The sequence below is a fragment of the Choloepus didactylus genome, chromosome 16, assembly GCF_015220235.1.
Source record: "Choloepus didactylus isolate mChoDid1 chromosome 16, mChoDid1.pri, whole genome shotgun sequence".
In the NCBI taxonomy this organism is placed as follows: domain Eukaryota; kingdom Metazoa; phylum Chordata; class Mammalia; order Pilosa; family Megalonychidae; genus Choloepus; species Choloepus didactylus.
The window spans coordinates 1,378,993-1,397,972 of NC_051322.1; the positions used below are offsets into that span (position 1 = coordinate 1,378,993).

The 18,980-nt window shown below is 40.2% G+C and overlaps 1 protein-coding gene across 8 annotated transcripts in view; it reads right to left on the reverse strand.

Annotated features, from left to right (window-relative positions):
* ATP9B (ATPase phospholipid transporting 9B (putative)) overlaps positions 1-18,980 on the reverse strand; it is a 415,099-nt gene that overhangs the window by 279,755 nt on the left and 116,364 nt on the right. The window lies entirely within an intron of this gene.

Genomic DNA, 18,980 nt, shown 5'->3' on the forward strand with positions numbered 1-18,980 from the left:
GCAGAGTTGAAAGATACTTTAAATGAGAGGCTACGCTGAGTAGATGAAAATTTGGAAACATTAGCATCTTTCATAATGCTGGGGCAAGGGTGAAGAAGTTACATAAGGTTCAAGTAAGACATATTCCAACTTCCCCTGACTGGGATTCCAAAACTTGGGACCTAGTGGATTTTTCTTCAGTTTGTGAGGATTCCCAGTCTAACTGAGAGAAGGAGGATCAAGGGTATAAATTTATCCCCATTCCAGTCCAACTTAAGTTTAAGTCAGAGCATGTACCAGCCAAACCAGGCCCTCTGGCAGATGGGGAAGAAGCCACTAACGTGGCCACAGTGCCAGCTGCACCCGTTTAACAAAGAATACCTGTTACACGACTGACTGTGCACTGTGGATAAATGTATGGTATGTAAATATAACTATAAAATTGTAGGAAAAATAGTAAAAATTTTGGAGAAAACATGGAGAGAGGGATGTACATATCTATTGTTGATGAGCAGGCAGAATGGTGTAGCCTTTCTGGAGGTCAGTGTGGTGGTTCCACAAAAAGCTAAGTATGTGGGGGCCATAAGGTCCTTCAACCTCATTATGGGGTATGTAATTGGAAGATCTGGGAGCAGAGACATGAATGGACATTTGCACATTGGTGTTCATGGAGGCAGTATTCATGATTTGCAACGGGTGGAAGTGGCCTAAGGGTACATCGACTGAGGAACAGAATAGTGAACCGTGGTGTGTGCATACAATGGAATATTGAGCAACTCCAAGAAAAGTGAAGCTGTGAGACACACAGTGAGGTGAATGGATCCTGTACACAACATTTTGAGTGAAGTATGCCAGAAATAAAGGCAAACACTATAATGCCTCACCAATACAGGCTAACTACAATGTGTAAACTCAGAATTGAATCTTAGAACACAGTCTAAGAGGAGAACGATTTTTGTAATGGTACCTAGATTGTAAGCTCTCATAGCAATCAAATATATTCCTGAATTGTAATGGCTATCTCCAAACTCTGAGATGCTGATCCCTCATGTATAACCTGATTGGTCTCTGGAACATTGGGTATCTCTGTGACACCTGAAACTCAGAGCTAGAGCTCGGAAGATGTGAATGTCAGTATTAGCGCATATAGCAACTGTTAAAAAAAACAAACAAACAAACAAAAAAACTCAGAAAAAGAGCCCAGACTTCAATTAGTGATATGAATGAATCAGATGTGGTTAAGACTAGGGCAAACAGGGCCAAAGGGTAAAGGTCAAAACTGACTGTGTTTTAGAACTTCAACTTCCATGTGAGACCAAGAGAAGAGATGTCTATTTGTTGCAGGGTCCATATTTTCTAAACAGCATAATTCTATAGTCAGTTTGCTGAAACACAACAATTACATGGAACTTCGAATATGAAGTGAGATATGATAGGTTTGTATAGGTTAGTGTGAAATAGCAACACATTCCAAAGTAATTTGGGCAGAGAATAAAAATATATATGCAGGGACTACCTGAGGAGCTGGGGGAAAATGCGAAGTGTTTGACTCCCTCACCTGGACTGATGCTGATGTTTTCACAAACATTGAGGACTGGTGGTTTGATAAGCCAAGCCGTCTATGATAGGACTTGCCCTTATGAAGCTCGTTATTGCAAAGGAGAGGCTAAACTTGCATATAATTGTGCCTAAGAGTCTCCTGAGTACCTCTTTGTTGCTGAGATGCGGCTCCCTCTCTCTAACTAAGCCACCTCTGTAGATGAACTCACTGCCCCCCACCTCCCACATGGGACCTGACTCCCAGGGGTGTCAACTCCCTGGCAACGCAGGATATGACTCCCGGGGATGAATCTGGACCCGGCATCATGGGATTGAGAATATCTTCTTGACCAAAAGGGGGATGCGAAATGAAATGAAATAAAGTTTCAGTGGCTGAGAGATTTCAAAAGGAGTCGAGAGGTTACTCTGGTGGACATTCTTATGCACTAGGTAGAGAACATCTATTAGGTTTTAATGTATTGGAACAGCTAGCAGTAAATACCTGAAACTATCAAACTCTAACCCAGTAGTCTGGACTCCTGAAGATGACTGTATAACAACGTACATTACAAGGGGTGACAGTGTGATTGTGAAAACCTTGTGGATCACACTCCCTTTATCTAGTATATGGATGGATGAGTAGAAAAATGGAGACAAAAATTAAATGAAAAATAGGATGGGATGGGGGGGATGATCTAGGAACACTTAGGTGTGTAAGTGTTCTTTTCTGCTTTCATTTTTCTTTTATTTCTTTTTTGCTTTTATTTTTTATTCTTATTCTGTCTTTCCAATGTGGGGAAGGTGTTCAAGGGCAGATTGGGTGATGAATGCATAACTGTGTGATGGTGCTGTGAACAGCTGATTGTGCCCCGTGGATGACTGTGTGGTGTGTGAATATATTTCAATTAAACTGAATTTAATTAAAAAAAAAAAAAAAACCTGTTACAATGTGAAATTTTACTGCTTCTGAATTACAAGAAATTGGGACTCAGTATAGGCAAAAACCTAAAGAACTTTTATCTAATTGGCTACTGCAATTGTGGGATACCGGTGCAGATGGTATACTGCTTTCTGGGTATGAGATGAATAAATTGTCCTCTTTACTACCCATCCTTCCCTGCATCATTTGTTAACCCCTAAAATGGACACAAATTCGCTACTTAATTGACTTATATTCCAGCATAAGGAGATGTGGCCCCACGAGGGGCATTTGCCATTGACAAACTCAAGATGTACTGAAGGGACTAGGGGTGAAGCATGAGGTTTATATGCTAGGCACCATTGGACCAGATAGCATAATTATACAGCAGGAATTGATAAGATAATTATACATATTGCTCTCAGTTCATGGTATGGAACTTTGGTGCCCATCCTCAGCCCACTTATAGGAGAGTCCATCTCACAGGCTGTCCAAATGGCTGCACACCTGGGAGAGACAGATCACCTAAGGTGAAGGAGAGCTGGTGTCAGCGCTATGGGTCCTGTCCTGAGGGGACATCATGGTCTCAACTGGGTGTCGGGTAGACAAATGTGGAGAGATCTAATAGCTGCAGGAGCTAAAATTGAGAATACTGATGGCAGCCAAATGCACTATTAGTTAAGCTGTGGAGCAAGCTTACTAAGGTTTACTAAGCTTGAAACCACGTCACTAGAGGAGGACCTGGTGGAAAAACAAGGTCAATATGACGTAAAGAGCCCTTTGCTCCTCCCCTCCCCACCCCTGGTGGAGGAGGTCTGGAAAGCCCCATTCCCCATAGCATAGGGGGGAGGTCAAGATCCCCACATAAGAACAATATATGGGGACACTGGGGATCGGAGGCTACATATAGAACTAGCTATCTTTTGGTCCCCCACTAATGAACGTAGGGTTTTGGCTTAGTAGACACTGGAGAAGAATGTACTTCAATATATGGGAAATGGCCGCCAACTGGCGGCTCTACCCTAACCACTGCTGGCCAGAGCAAAATATCGTTTTGCAAACTACTGTAGGTGAATCCCATCTCGGTGCTAAGCAGTTACTGGTAAAGGTCACAGATGTACGGTGGCAGTGCCTCAATGTAAGTTACCACGGGACCATCAAGAAATCATTGCCACCATTAAGGAACTGGAAAGAGTGGGTGTTCCAGTTTGCTAAGGTTGCCATTATGCAAAATACCAGAAATGGATTGGCTTTTACTAAGGGGGTTTATTTTGTTACAAATTTACACACCTAAGGCCATAAAAGTGTCCAAACTAAGGCATCAGCAAGACAGTACCTTCGCTGAAGAATGGATGATGGTGTCCAGAACACCTCTGTCAGCTGGGGAGGCACGAGGCTCGTGTCTGCTGGTCCTTTGCTCCCGGGTTCTGGTTTCAAAATGGCTTTCTCCAAAATGTCTCTAGGCTTCTGTCTCTCTCAGTTCCTGTGTATCTTAGCTTAGCATCTCCAAACATCTCTCTGTCTGCATCTCCAGGCACCTGGGTCTGTGTTGGCTCTTAGATTCTCCCAGGGGCAAACTCTGGATTATGTATCTTAGTGTCTCTCGAAAATGTCTCTCTCAGCTTCTCTGAGCTCCTTCTCTCCGTGAGCTCTCTTAAAGGCCTTCAGGGATCTAATTAAGAACCACCCTGAATGGGTGGGGTCACACCTCCATGGAAATGATTTAATCAAACATCCCACCCAAATCTAAAGTCTAATAAGTCTACCCCCACAAGAGTCCATTAATGAACATGGATTCTGTGAGGGACATAATAGATTGAAACCAGCAGACTGTCCTTAGTGGACTGAGCCCTCAGAGGACAGTGCTTCCAAGCACATCTCTTTTTATTAGATTCTGTAGTCTTTTTGATCAGCTATTGTTAGACCAACAGGCTAAGTTTATCCTGGCACCAAACCCTTTTTGGTAGAAAGGAAAATGTCTATACTTCCCCAATTTCTACTGCTGGTACTTACGGTAACATGAAACTGAGCTTCAGTCACATTAAACGATTCACTTGAAATACACAGAGAAGTTGTAACTGGCCTCTTTAACAAGGGCTAAAGTAACAATTTTCTCTCTATATAAATTATGGATCAGAAATTAATGCACCCTGTGGGAGCTTAATAAATTGAAAAAAAATATGTAAAGGTGCCCAACTTCATTTGTCTTCCAAGAAATGTGCTTAAAACCACAATGAGACAGTGCTTACATACATTTCAGAATCATTAAATTTAAAAGGTTGACAATGCCAACGGTAGACAAAGACGTGAAGCAATCGGACTTAAAACCTGCTGGTTAGAGTATATTTTGGTACACCACTCTGGAAAACCATTTGCAGTATCTACTAAAATGGTACATACACTTACCCTAAAACCCAACAATTCTACCTCTAGGCATATTTGCAAAGGAAATATGTGCACATGTGCCAAAACACATGGTCAATTATGACACAGTATTACTCATAACAGGCAAAACTTAGAAACAATGCAAACATTCATCAACCATTGAATGGATAAGCGTGATATACTCATACAACAGCATACTGCATAACAACAAAATGAGTGAGTTAGTTACACACAACATGGACACATCTCATAAACAATACCAGGCCAGAGAAGCACAGCCTGCAAACACCTCACTGTCCCCTCTAACCCCGTACAATGTTGACTCCATTTATAAAAAATTCAAAAATAGATAAAAGTAATCAAAAGTGTTAGAAGTAAAAAGAGTGGTTATCTTTGGGGAGAATGAAAAGGAGGAAATGAATTTGAGGGTGCAGGAGGGGACACTTCTGGAAAGCCAGAAATTTTCTGTTTTGCCCAGGTTGGTGGTTACAGGTATATTCACATTGTGATATTCAGTTAAATTGTACATGGTTTAAAAAAACAAAAACAAACACCCTAAATTAGCCTCTAATCATAAAACCTTCTGGCTGAAAATACCAGTTCTCCTGGTTCTTAATACCAGAGGGGAAATAATGGTGGGGAGTGTGGTAGTTTGGAGTTGTTATGCACCCCAGAAAAGGCCAGGTTCTTTAAATCCATTCCTATGGGGAAGACCTACTGTGGCTGGAACCTTTAGATTAGGTTTTCTCCACTGACATGTGACCCAGCCCATTCAAGGTGGGTCTTAATGCTCTTGCTGGAGGCTTTAGTAAGAGGATAAAACACATACAGAAGCTAAAAGATGAAATAAAGAGAAGCTCACAGAAAAAGCCCAGAGAAAGTGAGAGGAGGTCACTGAAAACAGAAGCTGGAAGCTACAAAACCCAGGAGCGAAGAACCAGCAGATGCCAGCCATGTGCCTTCCCATGCAACCGAGGTGTCCCAGAGGCCAGCATCCTGTCTTCAGAGCCCAGGTATCGTCCTGCTGATGCCTGAACTATAAACTGTAAGCTAATAAATCCCCATTGTAAAAGCCAACCCATTTATGGTACACTGCTTTCCAGCAGACCTTAGAGAACCTTTAAAACAGGGGGGAACCATACTAATTTGATTATGTTTTTAAGAAAACATTTTTTTCTACATCTTTTAAAAACTGTACTTCCTTTTTTCACTAAAATACATCAATTCATACCAGGAAGTGATAACATTATTATTATCTCTCCATCCTAGTTGGTTTGAAGGGGTATGCCATTATAGTTTAGATTTGCATTTCCCTGATGGCTAACAATACTGAACCTCTTTTCTAGTGGTTACTGGTCATTTGTGCATGATTAGAGAAATATCTATTCAGATCCTTTGCCCATTTTTTTAATTAGTTCATTTATCTTTTTATTCTTGAATTGCACGAGTTCTTTATGTAGTCCAAATACAAGCCCCTTATTATATATATGATTTGCAAATATTTTCTCCCATTTTGTGAGTTGTCTTTTCACTTTATTGATGAAATCCAGTTTTTTTCTTTTTTTTCTTACGTAGCTTCTGCTTATGGTGTCTGTCTATGAAATCTCTGGCTTTCCCAGGATCACAAAGGTTTACCTCTATATTTTCATCTAAGACTTTTAAAGTTTTAGCTCTTACATTTAGTTCTTTGATCCATTTTGAGTTAATTTTCTATATGGTGTGAGTTAGGATCCAACTTCATTCTTTTGCATATGGATACCCAGCATCCCAAGGTCTTTTATTGAGAAGACTGTTCTTTCCCCATGTGATTACCTTGGCATCCTTGTCACAACTTGATTAATCATAAACATAAAGGTTTATGTCTGGATCCTCAATCTGATTTCACGGATCCATGTTTCTATTCCATTGATCTACATTTATATCTCCCTCTCCCTCTATCCATGTTGAACTTCTTTTCATGCACTTGTTTATAACCATCTGCATACCTTCTTTCTTGATATGTCTTTCTTTTGCCCATTTTCTAACTGGATTTTTCGTTTCTTAAACTGTTGAATTTTGAGAGTTCTTTATATATTGTAGATACAAATCTTAGTTGTATAGGTGGCTTATAAATATTTTTTCCAGTCCATAGCTTGTCTTTTCCTCTTCTTCACAAGGTCTTTCACAGTACACAAGTTTTTAATTTTGATGAGATGCAATTAACCAATTTCCCCTTTCATGCATTATACTTTTGGTGTCAAGTCCTATCCCAATTGTCACAATACTTTTTCCTATATTGTACATTTTTACATTGAAGTCCATGACCTATTTTGATTAAATATTTGTATCAAATCTGATGTTTAAGGTTGTATATCTTCTTTGGAGTAGTATCTATTCAAATCCTTTGCCCATTAATAAACTGGGCTATCTTTTCATTGTTGAGTTGTATGCGATCTTTATACTTTCTAGATTGAAGTCCCTTATTGGATATAGGCTTTACAAGCGTTTTCTCACATTCTGTGGGTTGTCTAATTACATTTCCGATAGTATAGCTTAGAGCAAAATACATTACATTTTAATGTAGTCCAACTTATCTAATTTTTCTTTTGTTGCTTGTGATATTGGTACAGTACCTAAGAAACCTATGCCGAATCCAAGGTCATGAATATTTACCCTTGTGTTTTCTTCTAAGAGTTGTATATACAATACTGCAACTCTTACATTTAGGTCTATGATCTTGAGTTAATTTTGCATATGATACGGGGGGTTGGGGTCCAACTTCATTATTTCCCACATGGTTATCACCACACCATTTGCTAAAAAGACTCTTCTTACCCCTGTTGAATGGACTTGGAACCCTCGTCAAAAATCAATTAACTAAAAATGTAAGGTTTTATTTCTGGACTGTCAATTCTATTCCATTGCTCTATATTTCTATTGTTGTGCCAATTCCCACACTGTCTTGATTACCGCAGATTAAATTTTCATTCAGAAAGTGTGAGCCCTCCAGATGATCTGTTCTTCATTTCCAAGACTCTTTTAGCTATTCTGGATCCCTTGCTTTTCCATATGAATTTCAGAATCAGAGTGTCAATTACTGCAAAGAAACCAGCTACAATTTTAATAGAGGTTTCATTGACTATGTAGATAAATTTGGGCATTTTGCCATTTTAAATCGTTCAATCTCTGAACATGGGATGTCTTTTTATTTACTTAGGTCTTCTTTAATTTAATGATGTTTTGTAGTTTTCAGTCTATAAATCTTAAACTTGTTTGTTAAATTTATCCCAGGCCAGGAGTTTTTTGGTCTCTCTTGCTGTTGCCACCCAACCACCTGTGTTTCTGGGTAGGAGAGCAAGTTCCAGGCCCAGAAGGACAAGGTTTCCTGGGCAGGGACCCTCACTGCAGTAGGGAGAGCAGTCCCAGGCCCACAGGAAAAGAAAGGCTTTGCACCAGCAGTTTTGTTGCAGCGGGGACCCCTGTTCGTGTGGCCTGGCCACTCGGTGTCTCCCAGTGGGGGCGGCGAGTCGCAGGCCCAAGGGACACGAGGTCCCCGGGAAAAGCTGCGAATTGGGGAAGCCTCCCCCTGAGGGGTCCCCCCGGGCACCCTGGTTGCTCTCCCAGGGGCAGGAGCCTCAGCCCGGGGGAAGGAAAGTGCTTTCCCTGGCCACGTGTCAGTGGTCACCGGCTTGTCAGGGCTCCAGGCCGAGCAGGTGGAGGAGTGAGCCCGCCGGGGCTGCCTTCTGCTGCCGTTGGGGACGTAAGATCCCCTGCTGCGGGTTGTTCCTCCAGGCCTGAGGACCCCCAACCTGCTCCTCTTCCTCGGTCTCCTCCAGAGCTCTCTCCTGGATGCCTCCTGCATTATTTCCAGGGCTTCTAGTTTACTTTGCAAGGAAAGACAGGAAGAAAGGAGTCTACGCTATGCTGACTAGAAGTCCTTGTGATGTGTTTTAATGTGTGTAAGGTTCAGGAGGAAAAGGAGGTACGAAATTGTCAATGATATTTACTATTCTATCTTCTTCACATTCTACAGAATGAGTAATGGATTTTAGAAAGGCAATAAAGCAACATTTAGTTTGAAAATCTATTAGACACCGGCATTATAAAAATAAATTGAGCATTCTTTGCCATATTTCTTCTTTTAAATAGGGACAAAATAACAAAGTCCATATTAACATATCAACCAAATAGAGCAGAGCCTATTCTTAGCCTCAAACATCATACAAAATCAAGCATATAACACACACTGACATCTGAAGGAATATCCTACCTGCCCTATAGTCTGTATTTCATTACAAAAAAGTATCTTTTGCCTCTTTTTCCATATTTTACATTCTAAGCATCAGGACTGTTCGTTAGCCTGTTCTAAACAATGCAACTCCACAGCTTCACCACATTAATGTTTCTAGAAAAAATATCTCAGACAGGTTAAAAAAAAATTCCCTCTTCTAAGACAAACACTTTATAAAACAGCAAATTGTGATCAATCACAAAAGTATTCATATTATTTCCCTATTCACTATGGAGAGTTCTGTGACCAAAACCATCTTTTATGAGGCACGAACTTCAGAGACTGTTACCATGTCATAAAACATAACCTTCCACTTCGGAAAAGTCTGCAATTCTAATTGACTACACTACTTGGTAGATTGTTGCCCTGGTAAAAAAACATTTAAATAGTGAATTGATTTTGTGATGGTTTACATATACTAAAGTAGAGCAAGAGAGGAGTTTTGACATTCTTTTCCCTTTATATGTAAAGTGAAAATATAACCCATGCTTCCATATTTAACTAGTATATTTCAAACTGGGGACTGCTTCTCCAAAAAATGGAACTGTGGAATCAATTTAAAGGGCTGTGACCAGCTTTTTTAAATTCAATGTAATAAGTAAGATTGGATATATAATAGGATACATATCTCAAGAGGAATATAGTACGTATACATATAGTTTGATGCTACTTTGTTTCAGTTACATATATCTACATGTACTACCTACTGATATAAAATCTACTTCTCTATGCAAATATGATTTTAAAAGTTTAAATGCCACTGCCTTATGCTACAATGAAAACAGGAAAATTTGCAACTTTAGGTTAGAATGCATGATAATAATACAGAAAGTTATAATACTAAATGGCCAGTTTACAATGTGGCAATAATGTCGATAAAACGTTGCCATCAATTGTACCTTTAAAAGGCTGTATCACTGAACTTTCTCATGTTGATTCCAAGCAAGTGATAACCACTGTATATAGAGAAACTGACTGGAAAGTAAATATTAAAAACAAGGGTTGAACTATCTTATATGTACCCATATTTTAGAAAAAGTATTGCCAAGAACTCAACATAAAGGAAAGTTGTAGGAGTACATTACCTATGCCACATTTAATTTAATTCTTGTCTGCCTACTTCAATTTCTGTATTTTGATCATAAAGCTTAAGCCTGTTCTATTCTCCTGATGCTTACTCATTATATTGCATTACCTCAGAAAAATAACATAGAGGAAATGATCTTCCTCTGCTAGCTGCAGCAAATGCAAACAACTTCACCACAAAGCAGTGAATTGGGAGCACTCACAAAGCGTCGGGACACTGCTGTTACTTCACCATACAGTGGCAGTGAAGCGGGAGCACTCACACAGTGTCAGGTTTGATGTTACTTCACTGTGGAGGAGCAGTGAAGAGGGAGCCCTCACAGCGTCAGGTCACTGTTACTTTCACTGTAGAGGAGCAGTGAAGCAGGAGGACTCACACAGCGTCGGGTCGCTGTTACTTCACTGTGGAGGAGCAGTGAAGCGGGAGCACTCACAGAGCATTGGGTCACTCTGCTGTTACTTCACCACCCAGTAAAGACATTCCAAGGAAACTACAACACTCTTCTGTTTTCGGTTCCTTCCTATGGATTCTTTTAAAACACTTCGACTTCAGAAATTGGTGCTATGTCCTGTAAAACATAGCCTTCAACTACTAAAAGTTTCTAGTTCTAAACAGTTACTTTCCTTGATAATGTGGTACCAAAATAATAATATTTAAATTGACATGTTTATCTGAAAGATTAAATACTTCTAAGGTTTGTTTTTCAAGCCAGGAGACAATCTTTGGAATTTCTTTCTTCTCCTACATGCATAAAAGTATAAAACAACCTTTGACTCTAAATGTTTTTTTATTGAAAGACTTTATATCATTTAAATTAAAATCTAGATTAACACAGAACATTGTAACACTATACAAGTATCTTTATATGATTGCTATAGCATAAAGCTTATTTTTTAATAAAAGACCCTTTCTTTGGAAAAACTGAAAAACAAGGAATTGTTACAAATTATTTCTTTAAAAGTCAAGTCCCTGATATTAGCCCTAAATTAGGAAAGCTGCAGCTCACGGTTTTCCTTCTGAGATACTGTTACGGAGAACATACTAAGCATATAAGTTAATTATCCAAAGAAACTGGATCTAAAAATAACTGTGTTGCTGAACACCAACACCAAAACAATATGAAATATACATAAATAAGGAAACAACAAGGAAGTAGACGTCACAAATAAAAACAGTATTTATTCAACAAAATATAAAAGTTTATGCATTATTCCAGGCTAATTATCTAGGACATTATTAACCTAATCAGGCTTTGTCCTGTCTCCAACCCTTTCAGCTAGTTCTTTGACCTGAAATGACCTCCTTCCCTATTTATTAACCATATTTAAAATGTTGCAAAAGGTATAAAAAGTAAAATAAACATCACCACACCAAACATACAGCTTATGTTATAAAACATGGAAGGTGTAGAAGACCCTGGGACACTTCTGTCCATCACAGTTCCCACCCTACCCCCACCAAGTGATCCCTATTCTAAATTTTGCATTCATCATTCCTTTGCATTTCCTCAGTTCCATTATAACATGTATTCATCACTAAACACTGCACAAAGTCGTCTTGCCAATTTGAAATTCCACATAAACGCTATTATGCTGTAGAAATTCTTCTACAATGAATTTACAGTTTTTTAGATGTTTCCACATTGAGTAATATAACTTCGTTTGTTTCACCTACTATTTAGTATTCCAATGTAAGAATGTTTTCATAATTTAATACTGCTCAGTGGATGACTATCTGGATTAACACTAATTTTCACCATTACCAACAGTGCCGCAGTGAACTTCCCTGGCACAGTACACGTGAGCCTTTTCCTTGCACTTGTTCCTCACCACTGCAGGCCCTGAGGCCACCATCAGTCTCTGTCACAGGTTCTTCTTTCCTTGCTTAACAACCTCTTGAAAATGCAGAAGTCGCTCTGAGCTCACAGACTGGGAGCCCTAGTTTGCCAACTCCTCCCTAGGGTCTATTCCTGGAAGCACACTCACGAAGTCAAAGGATGTCTACACTGGCGTCACTACCAGGAACCGCCAGATGGTTTCCCACGCCCCACACACAAACATATCCTCACCTACACCACGCAAGGTCTCTTTCACACGTCTGACAACCCGCTGAGAGCGCAAAAGTACCTAGCGAATTTTAATTCGTATGTTCCTGATAACTAGCTTGAATATCCTCAGGTATGGATTAGCCATTTTAAGTTTCCTCTTCTATGAAGTGCTTACTCATATCTTTTGCCATTTTTGTTAATGATTTATAGAAGTCCCTTATATATAGGGGATACTAATCATCTGTCAGTTATATGCATTTCTAGAATTTTCTTTCAATCTGTTACTGTCTTTTCATTTTAATGAGTTTTTATTTTAATAGTTAAATATATTTATCTTTTTATTCATGGGTTGTTGTCTTTGTGGCATGTTTAAAAAATGCTTTCCTAAGCTGAATTAATAAAGATATTCTCAGATATTTTCTTCTAAAGGTTTTAAGTTTTGTAATTTCATATTTGGTCTTTAATCTCAATGGAAATAAGTTTTGCGTGTAGTGAGGGGATACGGATCCCATTTTTCTCCCAAATGAAAAATAAATGGTCCTAGCAGCAATGCAACTAGACATTCCTTGTTGATATGCAATGCCATCTCTATGACCAATTTATGTCTTTAAAGAACCATTATGACTGTAATCTAGAGAAGGAACTATAAAAGGACAAAACATTAACAGAGAGATGAACGGGAAGATACTGCAGTGGTCCTGGCGCAAGCCACGTTCACGACCTCCAGACAAGCCTCTCCTGCTGCTAAAGAACTTTGCCACTGATCTCTCCTTCCTAGTAACTTTAACCAAGTTCTTAGTCAACAGCATGTGCTTTTCAGATTTGATTGTTGGTATGTGGTATGTTATTTCCCAACTTGAATGGAGGCAACGGGGGGTGGGAGCAGAGGCCATGTCAGAGCGCTGCACATAGGGCAGCTCTCCAGCACATAGGGCAGCTCTCCAATGGACGCCTCCCAGTCACCTTACCGAGGGACACAATTTCCAGGGACATGTCAAGGAGATGTTGCTTTTCATTCTAGGTTGAACTGAGAAGTGGAGCACTAGACATTTAAGCACAGTGCCATCTAACCGTGAACCACACTGCAGGCATCCCCACCTCACCAGGCTGCCGGGGACATCTAGAACACTGATCAGCGGTGACCAGCACTTCCCTTTCAATGTGCACAAAATGAGTATCCATGTGGTAACTTTAGTTCTATGTGAAGATAAGGAATTAAAGACCTATCCTACAACATTAAGCCCACCGTGAAAATATCCAAACATTCATTTCTCACAAGAAATACAGTCAAATAAAGGGGAAATAACTTCTTGTCAGTCTTCAACATCACCAGAATTCTCAAATAAAGTAAAGGACAAGTTCTGGGAAGATGGCAGATTAGGAGAGACAGAGCAAAACTCTCCTCCATGAAGAACACTACATAAAGGACAGACAGTGCCCCCAGAACAGCAGTTCCAGGTGCCACTGGCTGGGCAGGGACTTCTACACCCACAGTGCGTGCGCACTTGGAGAAACCGAGGGGCCGCGTTTAAGACTGGTGAGTGTTCAGCCCGGAATGCCACTGGGGAACGGGCAGTTGGAGCTGGCTGACGAGCACAGAAGGGAGCAGCCTTCCATGTCCCGGGACCCTCCTCAGCACTTGGCTTGGGTGATAAACCTTCACAGACTCACGGCCAAGAGCCCTCGTGGCAGAGACTGGCAGTTGGAACAGACAGATGAGCGTGGCAAGGGGACAGCTTTCCACACCCCATGCAGCCATCACTGCAGTTAGCTTGGGAGATGACCCTTCACAGCCCCACGGCAGAGAGCTTCCTTGAGGGAATTCAGGACTCGGCAAGCTTGTGACGGCATCCACTCTTCCTCCATAGAAGCCCGCAGTGTGCACAGCCTAGAGGAAAGGGCACCGCATGGAAGTGCCAGGAGCCCTCCCCAAATTCCAGGGACTCACAGGTTCATGGCAGACAGGAACTATGGGGTATCTGAGCTGGAAGGTGAGATGCACAGCTCTGCAACCCCAGAGTACTCCACCTGCAGCCCCGGGAACAGCCAGGAACACTGTGTCCTGGAGTGGACTCCCTGCCAAACTGCGGAGGGCATGCCCCACACTCACAGGGCTGGCAGTCCCCAGTGCACATGAAAAATTGGTGCACTTCCACCTGGTTTGGACCCCACTCAGTGCACAGACAAAGTGGGGGAAGAACTGGCTTGAGAGTAAGAGGTAGTTCAAGGGTACCATCTGCTGGGAGGTCAGGGAAGGTGCACTCCACCAAGCTGTAGCCCTGACAAATTATAGATATATGTTCAAATAATCCTGCATATACTAAAATAACCTTATCAAGAAAAGCAAATGCCACAAGGCCAATAAAAACAGAAAATCATCAAACACCTGAAGAAACCAGAAGATACAGATAACCCAAACATCCAAATTTAAAAGCCAGAGGAGACACATAACTTGGAGCAATTAATAAAAGAAGTACATGCAAACATTAATGTCATGGCTCAGGATACAAAGGACATGAAGAAGACCCTAGAAGAGCATACAGAAGAATCTGCAAGAGCAAATAAAAAAATAGCAGATCTTATAGAAATAAAAGATACTGTTGATCAAATTAAAAATATTCCTGAGACACACAGCAGATTTGAAGAGGCAGAGGAACAAATTAATGACCTTGAAGACAGTACGATGGAATGCGAAAGCACAAAAGAACAAATGGTGAAAAAAACTGAAAAATTTGAAATGGATCTCAGGGAAATGATGAACAACATAAAGCGAACAAATGTAAGAATTACTGGTGTTCCAGATGATGAAAAGGGCTAAGAAGAGTATTCGAAGACACTGTTGGGGAAAACTTCCCAGCCCTTCCAAACACAAATGCTGAGAGAATTTGTGAACAAGAGAGACCTGCCCTTCAAGAAATACTAAAGGGAGCTCTACTGGCTGAGAAAGAAAGAAAGGAGAGAGAGGCCTGGAGACGAGCACAGAACTTTAGTGTATTAGTAAGGGTAACGTAAAAGAAACATAGAGTGGGAAAAAATAGATCTGAAAACTAAAAACCAAAGGATAAGAAAGCTGATTCAAGAACTGCCTTCACAGTAGTAACACTAAATATGAAAGGATTAAACTCCCCAATTAAAAGATATAGATTGGCAAAATGGATTAAAAAGTATGAACCATCAATATGTTGTTTACAAGAGACTCATCTTAGACAGAGCGACACAAAGAGATTGAAAGTGAAAGGATGGAAAAAAATATTCCATGTAAGCTACAGCCAAAAGAAAGCAGGGGTAGCAACAGCTATACTAATATCAGATAAAATAGACTTTAAAATGCAAAGATTTTACCTCTTAAGAGACAAAGAAGGACACTATTACTAATAAAAGGGACAATTCACCAAGAGGAAATAACAATCATAAACGTTTATGCACCCAATCAAGCTGCTCCAAAGTACATGAACAAACACTGGCAAAACTGAAGGAAGCAATAGATGTTTCCACAATAATTGTGGGAGACTTCAATACATCACTGTCTCCTATAGACAGATCAACCAGACAGAGGACCAATAAAGAAACTGAGAACCTAAACAATTGTGATAAATGAAGTAGACTTACCAGACACATATAGAGCATTACATCCCAAATTACCAGGATATACATTTTCCCTAGTGCTCATGGAACATTCTCCCAGATAAATCATATGCTGAGGCATAATGTAAGCCTGAATAAATTTAAAAAAGACTGACGTTATGATATTTGTAGTGGCACTGTTCACAATTGCCGAGAGATGGAAACGACCCAAATGTCCTTCAATAGATGAATGGATAAACAAAATGTGGTATATACATACAATGGAATACTAAGCAGCAGTAAGAAGGAACCAGGTTGTGAAACATGCCACCAGAGTGTTCCTATGCCAGACAAGTCCTAAAACCTAGAAGTAACAGCCTCTTTAAGAACAACAATCAGATGCGGCCCCCTTTCCCATACTGTCAACACCACCCCCTTTCAATATGAACAAGTTAAGGTGCTCACTGCCTAGACACCCCTGAAAATGGAGAAAAAGATAAAGTGAGAGGAAGGGGTAATAAGAAACAAGATTTAACAAAGGTCTATGAATACTGAAACTTCATATAAATATATAAATATAAATATAAATATAAATATAAATATTTAGATACTGGGGTGTTAGAATAGGTGGAAGGAGGTAAATGACATGGTAAAACTATACCCTATAACATCCTTTGAAATTTGCTCTATAACTACTGATTGAATTGTGCTTTGAAAGTCTTCACCTTTCTGTACATACCCTATTTTGCATAATAAGGAAAGAAATGAAACTGTGGAACTGTAACGCATAACAATGTTTGAAATTACCTATATAATTTGCTTGTTGAACTGTATATCGAAAGTTAACACCTTTCTTTATGTATGTTATATTTTACAGTAATGGAAATAGCTGAAGTTGTAGAACTGTGACCCACGACATTCTTTGAAGTTTGTTCTCTATTTGTTAAATCATACCTTGAAATTTATCACTGTTACGTATATATGTTAAAGTTCACAATAAAAAATGCATTAAAATAAAAAAGAGTAAAGGACAATGTAATTTGCTACCCAATCTTTACTGTTTCACTATAAAGGTTATGTTATATCACTCCAAAACCAAAAAACTGAGTTCAAGAAATATGAATCTACTAATAAAATATTAATGCATTGTAACATTGGAAATTATGTCTCAAATTTCTGAATGTTCAACTTTAGTTAAATAAAGTATGTGGAAAATTTTTATATGAAAATGGGTGATAAAAATGTTAATATAAAAAATTGACATGGGTAGTTAAATTTTTAGTGTGGAACAACATTTCCTATTGATTAATAAAAATATTTATTCCTCTAGTTCTGCTCTCCAATCTTTAATTTTTAGGATAAAGTTGGAAGTTTTTACCCTAGAAATGATAACACCACCAAAAAAGTGGATTGCATCAAGAAATAATGACAGATGAACTCAAGAGGCACTCCATCTTCGCACACAGGCTCATGGGGAACACTCCCCCAAATCTGGGCTCCATCACCTCATACCATCCTCCAGAAAACTGAAGTGACAAACAGTAACGAAAAGATGCAAGGACACCTTATAATCCCCCTCCCTGGATAGAGACAGAAGCCCGTAAGTCCAGCTCTGTCTCTACTGATGAAGAACACACTGTGAGGACAGACAGGAAGCTGAAGGCAGACGGCAAGACAAACTGACCTGGATTCACACCTTTCCTGTTGTATCTGACTGAGATGAGCTACCTAAAGCACAGGGAAGAATAGGCAACCATTGCAGTAAAATGGGAAGACTGAAGAAAAATAAGAGGGGGGTGCACAGCTACATCAAACTAAACAGCAAAGAGAAGAAAATAGGAGAGTTAAGAAGGCAACGGAGCTCCAAGAATGAAAAGGTAACACAGTAATCATCTGATCACATAAGGATGACTCTATTCCAGTCGTCAAACTCCACAACAAACACTACAGGCAAAAGAGAAAATAAAATGCAGGGTGTCAGTTCTGAGACCAGGTTACAAGGCCAATGCCTCCGCTCTGCTGGCAGACTCCCGCCCTTGGTCACTCTGACGACACTGGCCACCTTGCTGGGAGCTGCCCAATGCAGAGCTCTGCCCACCTCTCCAGGGACTGAGAGGCATCTGACTGGCAGCTGTGGAACTGAAGCCCTCACCTGATGATGACCTGCATCCTGGCATCAGATCCACCCCAGCGGAACCTCAAGATGACGGCAGCCCGGCTGACCCCTAGTTGCAAACTTGTGAGAAACCTCAGGCCACAGGACCCAATGAGGCCACACCCAGAATCCTGACCCACAGAAGTGGTGAGATAATACACGTTGTTTGGGAAAAAAAAAATTGCATCCAAATTTATATAACTAATGTATGACGCAAATACTCTTTTCAGAATTTATCCTACAGGAATGTGCAAGAATATATGTACAAGGATGTTACTGTGGTATTGCAACGCAGAAATCTAACAGAGGATGAAAGTTTCAGTTTATTAACTTATGTATCCATAAAACTGAACACTGTGTAAATAAGTGCAAAACAACCCATTTAGTTTTACCGATTTTTATAAAATCAAATAAATACCAAAATCCCCTGATTCTCTTTGTATAGACTAACGCAACAAGATGGAGACCATTTTTCTTCTTCTATAGAGAGACCTTTCTGTAGTAAACGTCTCAGTAGGTGGCTCAGGCTGGGTGTGCCCCTGTGAGGTATGGGCATCAGCTGGTGCCAAGAGCTCTGCACGAGACCTTAGTTAAGAGAAACACGTAACTTTAGAGAAAAGTTATCCTAGGGCTTAAAAAAACAAGTAAAGCAGCAGGAAATCAGAGAGTGTAGAAAAGCACATGAAGTCTCCCAGAACCCTCAGAGGTGACGGCATTAACGCCATGCTCAGAGAGGAGGCGCAGGCCCCAGAGCCCGCTTACACACACTTGTGGGCAAGGGAGACTTGCGACTGTTGGAGCCCCTCCTCTACTGCAAACTCAGGGGCTGCCACGGACACTCACTCGGCTGCACTCGAGGCTGTCCACAGCCCTGACGATTTCCATCTTTGACCTCCGATTTCATCTTTATGGCTTCTTCCTACACAGACCTAAACTTTTTCTTTTCTAATGTTCAGTCTCTTTTCACGTTTCCCTCTTTAAATTTTTAAACCATAGCAATGAATATCTGATAATTATATATAATACAGCTTTCTG